Source organism: Triticum dicoccoides, chromosome 2A (genome assembly GCF_002162155.2).
Source record: "Triticum dicoccoides isolate Atlit2015 ecotype Zavitan chromosome 2A, WEW_v2.0, whole genome shotgun sequence".
NCBI classification, from domain to species: domain Eukaryota; kingdom Viridiplantae; phylum Streptophyta; class Magnoliopsida; order Poales; family Poaceae; genus Triticum; species Triticum dicoccoides.
Genome location: NC_041382.1, coordinates 780,635,442 through 780,643,785, shown reverse-complemented (window position 1 = coordinate 780,643,785; position 8,344 = coordinate 780,635,442). Strand labels below are relative to the sequence as shown.

The window sequence follows — 8,344 nt, the reverse complement described above, 5'->3', positions numbered from 1 at the left end:
GGAATGCTGGTATGACCTTCTTTCTTGGCTACATCTTTGTTCCCATTGTTTTCACTTTAGCAAGCCAGTAAATTAAACCACCATGGAGAGAACTGGGTTTAGGTAATGTTGGTCTGTGCCACTAGAATTTTATATCTACTAAATGGCTCTTGATTGTAGTATGTTGCTTCGATTTCGTGATCATAACACATGAACTCTGCCTCTGTTTTCACAAACACAGCCAGTCCTAAATCTAGGAAAAGGAGGAGGGTTGTGATCATAGTTTTAAATAGCCAGCTATAGTCCCGCTATAGCTGTTTGAGCATGTTGCCGCTAAATGATTTCATGTACAATTTGCCGCTATAGCCCAGCTATAGCTGTTTTTAAAGATCGCCGCTATATGCCATAGCCCGCTATTTAAAACATTGGTTGTGATAGGCTTTGTGAGCCAACATAAAAACCAACCATTCTTATGAATATGAAACACTCGAACATACTGATAACCATTCCAGCTGCCAGTCCCATCCTGGCATCATTAGTCATTAACATCAACACTCCGCGAACATATCAAACGCACGCCATAAATTACTACTGCTACTGATGTTTGAGTAGTGAAGAAGAGGTCTTCGAACTGTTCGTCTCAGTGCTAGCGTCGGAGGTTGTGGTACAAGAAGTGTGCAGCGGCATGCTGGACGACGTCGACGACGACATCCCAATGGTGTGGGAGGATGATGATGACATCCCAACGACATTGGCCCAGGAGAGCGGCGGCGCCGGCTCATACATGGGCACTGGCATCTTGGAAGGAAGCACGGGCAGCTGGTAGGCTTGGTCGACCTTGGGCTGGAGCGTGGCCATGGCTGTCCGGATGGACGGCCGCACGCTTGGGTTTGGGTGCGCGCACCACAACCCGACGACCATCACCGTCTCCACCTCTGCCGCGTCGTAGTCACCATTCAGCCGCTCGTCGGCGGCCTCAAGGATGGATCCCCGGCCATATAGTCCCCAGACCCACTCGACCAGCCGGAAGACGCCGCCATTCTTCTGCTTGTCCTGGTCGGCCGGGGTTATGCTCATTGGCCTCCTGCCGCATGCCACCTCCAGTAGAACCACACCGAAGCTGTACACGTCGGACTCGGCGCTGGCCTTGCCGGTGTTCACGCAATCGGGGTCCAAGTAGCCTGGAGTTCCCGAGATTGCGGTCATGGTCTGCATCCCAGCGGCGTGGTCAACAAGCCTGGCTAGCCCGAAGTCGCCTAGCTTGGCGCCAAAGGACTCGTCAAGCATGACGTTGCTGGGCTTGATGTCCCGGTGAAGCACGCATTGCTCCCACTCCTCGTGAAGGTAGAGCAGGGCAGACCCAAGCTCCAGCAATATCTTCATCCTGCGGTTGTACTTGCAACCATCAACATACATACAATACATATGTGTAGTTATATGATTGCACCGCGGCAGCGCATACAACTTATAATGAAGACGTACCTCATTTCCCATGTGAGGAAGGTGCCCTGCTTGCCATGGAGATGGATGTCGAGGCTACGGTTGGGCATGAGCTCGTAGACCAGCAGGAGCTCCTGATCATGGCCATGACACCAGCCGATGAGCTGCACGAGGTTCCGGTGACGCAGCCTGCTTATCACCTTGACCTCGGATTTGTACTCCTTCTTTCCTTGTATGGAAGACTGCAACCTTTTTATGGCCACGGCAAGCCCAGCTGGCTCTCTCAAATAGCCTTGGTATACGGCGCCAAAGCCGCCTTGCCCAAGCTTCTCCTCCGCGGCGAAGTTCCTGGTCGCTTCCACGAGCTCGTGGTATGGGAACCGCCTTGGCCCCGTCCCCATCTCGATCTCGGACATCGGCTCGCCTTCGTCTTCTTCTGAGTCTGTGTAGTACTCTTCCGTCTCCATGATTTTCCGACGACGGCGGCGGCGGCGCACTACGAGTGCGGCTACAGCGGCGAAGATCAACACGAGGGACACCGTTGCACCGACAGCTGCTCCGGCTATAACTCCCCCTGCCGGGGAGTGTGGTGGTGGCCGTAGTTCCAAGGAAGAGTTGAAGGACCAAGAGTTTAGATATACCTCGCCGCTGGACGTGGAGGCGGAGAAGCCAATGGAGACCTGCTCCGGCAGTGCGCTCTTCAGGTCAACCTTGGAGTTAAGGTAGTAACTCTGTTGGTCTTGATCCCATAACATGACCGCTAAGACGTTGGAGACATTGTCGTACTCGATCACGGACAAAAACAGGGTGCCTTCGTGAGAGTGGAGCCCTGCAACTTCAGTGTGCTCACCGATCTGAGGGAGTTGACGTAGATACCGATGTGGTCATAATCGTAGCTGGCGGTGGGGTCAGACGCCATTGGATTGTTGAAGGTGTCGAACGCCACCGCTACAAACCGGCTGTCGCCGGACGCCACAGAGTCTGCGTTTTGGTCGGTGAGGCCGAGGCTGTGGACAGTGCCGCCGGCAGGGAGGCTAGACGGATAGCCGGCGAGGAAAAAGGCCATGCCCACCTCGTCGTTACTGCCGCTGGACATGAGGAACTCGAACCGCGTGGTGAAGCTGGCCACCTTGCCGGCCGCCTTGTCCCAGAGTTGCACCGGCTGGGTGTTGTAGGACGCCCGGCTGACGCTACCGTACAAGTTTGCGCTCATGTCGATCGATCCCATGGATGCGTTGCCGATGAAGGACGCGTCGCCTTCGATCTTGATGTCTTTCCGCTCTGCTGTGGTGAACTCGGGGAAGTTGAGGGAGAAGGAGACGGCAAGAGTAGGATGGTAGGAGAAGATGAGGAGGGGGAGGAGGAGAGCACAGGTGGCGGCGTTCGAAAAGCCGGCCATCCCGGGCGCTCGCCAAGCTAGGTGCTCAATGCTCTTGCTCGGTGGTGTGCCTCCGTGTGTTGTTGCCGTGCAAACTTTATACACACAGTACTCCTAGTCAGTCTAGCTGGCATTTCTTTGATTATTCTTTCTTGGGTCTTCTAGCTAGTCTTTCTTTTTTGGCAAAGCTCTAAGCTAGTCTAGAATGTTGAAGCCTTCCAAGTCAACTAGTCAACTGCAGTTCACTGTCGGCCGAACCGACAACAAGCTAACTCTACTCTCGTGTGAAAGTTCGGCCAAAAATGACCAGTCTCCAAAACTTTAGGACCCCCCAATGTTCGCCCCACAGCGCGAACGGCCCTCCCCATCGGCCCTACAGCCCAGTAGCGAAAAAAAGCCCACCTATTTTTTTTTTGCTATGCCAGATTAAAGTCCATATTTTGCTGAGCTAGCGAAGAGAAAAGTCATCGACTTTAAAAGCACAAGAATGCCATGGGTAACAAGTTTTTTTTTTCTTTTTGCAATGACACGAAGAAAAAATAGTCATGGCAATTTCCATCATAAAAACAAAAAAAATAGTCTTTCTTTTTTGGCAAACCTCTAGGCTAGTCTAGAATATTGAAACCTTCCAACTCAACTAGTCAACCACAATTCACTGTCGGCCGAACCGACAGTGAAGCTAACTCTTCCATGGCACTAAATAATTAAAGTTGCATCATGAAAATTCAAGAAAAGAAGGGAATTTGCTATGGTCCATGATCTTGGACATAAATTTCCATGATCTCAAAACATAAATAAAACCATCACACTATCTATAATGAAATGTTTACATATAGCAAATTTAGTAAGTTTTTCTTCAAAACAAGATGGAAAATTCATGAAAAATAATCTAGGAAATCCATACTACACGACAAAAAGTTGCCATGCTATATAGTGAATGAAATAAAAATTTGCCATGAAAAAAGGCTAAATTTGCCATGGCAATAAAAGTTAAATATTTGCCATGGCGATTTAGGTAAATTTGCAATGTCAATTAAGGAAAATTTACCATGGCTTGGCAAAAATAAAAAGTAAAAATCACCATGGCAATAAAAGTTAAGAATTGCCATGGCGATTTAGGTAAATTTGACATGTTAATTAAGGTAATTTTGCCATGGCAAAAATAAAAGGTTAATTTTATTGCCATGATATCTTACTATATACATGAAGACACATAAAAATGTGGACTAAAAAATGCCATGGCAAATAAAAACAAAAATTCCCTGGCAATAAAAGTTAAGAATTGCCATGGCGATTTAGGATAATTTGACATGTTAATTAAGGTAATTTTGCCATGGCAAAAATAAAAGGTTAATTTTATTGCCATGATATTTTACTATATACATGAAGACACGTAAAAATGTGGACTGAAAAATGCCATGGAAGAAAATGTAAAATTTGCCATGGATGTAAAAGTTAATTTGCCATGGCAAGTAAAGAAGTAAAATTGCCACGATATGGCTCCTCTCGCGAGTGTGAACATATAACCTGACGTGGGTCTCTTACTATCCACACACCCGGCAAAATCAGAGTCTGAATAATCAATAATTTCTAGGTTATCAGTTCTTTTATATGTAACCATGAAATCCTTAGTTCCTTGCACATAACAAGACTTTCTTTGTGGCCTTCCAGCAGCCTGGTCATAGATTTGATTGGTATCTGCCAAGCATCATCGTTAACAAACACAAATCTGAGCGTACACGATTCTTCCGACAGCTGAAGCATAAGGAACCTACTTCAGCTGATCACTTTCATACTGGTTCCTCGAACATTTTGTCCCAAACTTATCGCCCTTGACTATAGGAGCAGGTGAGAGTGAGCACTTATGCATATTGAATTTCTTCAACACTCTCTCAAAGTATGCTGTTTGAGATAGTCCTAATGTTCCTCTGGACCTATCTCGATGAATCTCGATGATGAGGAGACACGAGGCTTCACCAAGATATTTCATATCAAAACTGGATGACAGAAAATTCTTGGTCTCATGCAGCATATCGTTATCGCTACATGCCAACAATATGTTATCAACATATAGGACTAAAATTGTGAACCTACTGCCTTTAAATTTAACATGGATGCAGTTGTCGACAACATTTTCTGGTGAAACCAAAAATTTTGATAATTTTATCAAACTTGAGGTACCACTCTCTTGAAGCTTGCTTCAAGCCATAAATTGATTTCTTTAGATGACATGCTAAATGTTCCTTCCCTTCCACAACAAAGCCTTCCGGCTGAACCATGTAAATCTTTTAGAAATGCCATTTTAACACCCATTTGATGTAGTCCTAGGTCGTAATGAGCTACTAATGCCATGATAATTCTAGAAGAATCTTTGGTTGACACAGGGGAGAAGGTTTGTTTATAGTCAATTCCTTCTTTTTGTGTGAACCCTTTTGCCACAAGCCTTGCCTTGAACCATTCAACATTCCCTTTGGAATCATACTTGGTTTTGTAGACCCACTTGCATCCTACTTTCTTAGCTCCATCGGGAACTTCTACTAAGTCCCAAACATCGTTTGAGCCCATAGATTTCAACTCGTCTTCCATGGCAACCAACCACTTGGACGAATTTTTGCATTTAATGGCTTCCTTATAAGAGGTTGGCCCCCCCACCTTTCCTATATCATTTATATCCTCAATCATGAAAGTGACATAATCATCTGATATGGCTTTCTTCCTCTCATGCCGTGGTCTACCCACAGGAGGAGGTGGTGGTGGTACATCATCATTTTGAGGATCATTATTTTCCTGGGGATCCTCATTTGTGTCTGGATTTTCATTATTATTAGTTTCCGGATCACCATTTGGTTGAGGAATTGAACTGTTAGATTCAAGATCATCAGATGGCACATTTCTTTGTATTGGAAAAACAATATCTTGGATAATTGGGGATGGTGCACAAACCCGCTTCTCCTCAAGATCGATCTCCCTTATTTTTGTGACCTTATTATCCTAAAAAAATACCGCCTGTCTAGTTTCCACAAACTTGGTGGTGTGACTTGGACAACAAAAATGACATCCCTTTTCCCTATGAGGGTATCCAACAAAGAAACATCTAACTATTTTTGGATCCAACTTCTTAAGTTGTGGATTGAAAACCTTAGCTTCAACAGGACAACTCCACAACCGTAAGTAATTCAATCTCTGTTTATTTCCCGCCCACATCTCATAAGGTGTGTTCGGTGCCGCCTTAGTTGGAGCAAGATTTAGTATATGTGCAGTTGTATTTAATGCCTCCATCCAAAGGTCTATTTCTAAACTCGAGTGACTAAGCATGCTTCGCACCATATCCATAAGGGTGCGATTGTGACGCTTAGCCACACCATTTTGTTGTGGTTCACCAGGCATTGAGTATTGAGCAATGATTCCATTTTCGTATATGAACTTGGCAAAAGGTCCAGGAATTTGCCCATAAGAAGCATGCCTACCATAATACTCTCCCCCGCGATGAGACCGTACAACTTTGATTTTTGCGTTCAGTTGATTTTCAACCTCAGCTTTATAGACTTTGAATTTTTCCAAAGCTTGCGATCGGTCACGTATTGGATAAATATACCATAGCGGGAAAAGTCATATGTCAATGTAATGAATGAATCAAAACTGTCCACAGACTTAACGTTATGGTGTCCACACATGTCAATGTGAATTAATTTTAAAACCCCTATGGCTCTTATTGCTCCCTTCTTAATTGTTTTTGCATATCTTCCTTTAGTGCAATCGACACATTTGTCCGCATCTGAGAAGTCTAATGAGAGGAGTATTTCATTTTTAACTAAGTGTTCCATTCTAATGGGAGGAGTATTTCATTTTTAACTAAGCGTTCCATTCTCCTCCTCGAAATGTGGCCCAAACAACAATGCCACAATTTTGAAGAATTACTGACTCCTTTCCATTTCTTCTCAACATTAATTTCATCACTCACATGCATAACTAAATCATTATTAAGAGATAACATGTATAACTTGCCTTGTCTAACATCGAGGCCGACATTCTTATTACATTTGTTCAAAACAAACTATTTGTTGCTAACCTGGCACTCATACATATCATCATCTAAACAAGAAACTGAAATCAAATTCCTACTTAAGATAGGCACATATATAAATACCATTATTCAATCTAAGAATGTGGCTAGTGTGTAGCTCCAATGTGAGAGATCCCACAACTTCAACATCGGCTTCAACTTCGTTCGCTACCTTAAGCTTTCTTGTTGACGGAGGAAATTCTCGTCAGATCCCTCGGTAGGGTTCATGATGTGACTGGTAGCACCGAGACGGAGTCTGCACACACAGTTTACACAGGTTTGGGCCTCCGAAGAGTAATACCCTACATATTGCTTCTTCTTGCCATTCATGGTGAGGGGATACCTCGTGCAGAGGATTACAAATGATGTTGAGATGGCTCCCAAGAGTTGAATGTCAGATTGGATTCGGAATGAGGACCTAGGCCTCCCTTTATATAGACAGGAGAGGCCTAGGGTTTACATAAGGGGGGTAGGTCAGGTTCGCTCGGCTGCCGCCCTCTATCTTGGGGAACATGCTCATTGCCTCCGTCTTCTTAGGGTTCCCTGGTATTCTTTGGGCCTGGTGGGCCTTGGTCGAACTCGAGGCCGAGCTCTGCACGTCGGGTACCCCGGGTTTAGGACCCCGTTAGTAGCTCCCAAGCATGGCGGAGGTCGCAAGCACCCGGACTGCGAGGCCTTCGTTTGGGCTCCTCTCTTCGTGCATTCAGTCTCTTGAATTGTTGTGGGGTGAATTTCTCTTCCATCGCACTAATAGTGTTGCCACCTTTCCTGCGTGATAGGGCCCAAAGCCCAAGGTTCCATGGGCCGGCGGGAAGGGCAGCCATGAGTGTGTCGCGGGGCAGTTCGGGAGAGGTGTGGGATGAGGTAGGAGTTTTTTCTTATTCGAGACAGAGGTGGAGGGTTTAGTCCAAACAAGGTCATTACCGATGTCAATGGTGACTAATTAGAGTGTCAAGGAGTGATTTAGGTCATCCTATCAGCATGGTTAGATTTTTGTTTTTTCACCCTTCGTGCTCCTGTAGAGGTAGTAGATAAACAAAATAAAAATGCATATCCTATATACCTATGAAAATGATCCACACTAACTTATTGATCTCAACATGCCACATCACCATATAATTATGGATGGGATAAGTCCCACCCGGACATACAACGACGATGCATGAGAAAGGACTCACCACCGCAAGCCATCATGCATGAGAAGATATTTTTTATTCCATGACTACTTATATTCAATAAATTTTTTACAACTATACATAATCAATATAACAGGTCGTTTGTATTTTAAAATGTTCACATGTTATTAATCCTTGGTTCTATAGTAATCTCTCAATGTTTGAGTTGACTAATCTGATGATACTTGAAGAAGAGCAAAACAATATTATTATTATGTTGCACAAAATCAAATATCATTGAAATGTTTTGCAACCGATTTTGCAGCATGTATCTCTAAGGGGTGAAATGCTAGATGTTAGAATGTAGAA

At 44.8% G+C, this 8,344-nt stretch overlaps 1 pseudogene; it reads right to left on the bottom strand.

The window, feature by feature from the left end:
* Nucleotides 1–542: 542 nt before the first annotated feature.
* On the bottom strand, nt 543–2,827 carry LOC119352503 (annotated as a pseudogene).
* Nucleotides 2,828–8,344: the final 5,517 nt, after the last annotated feature.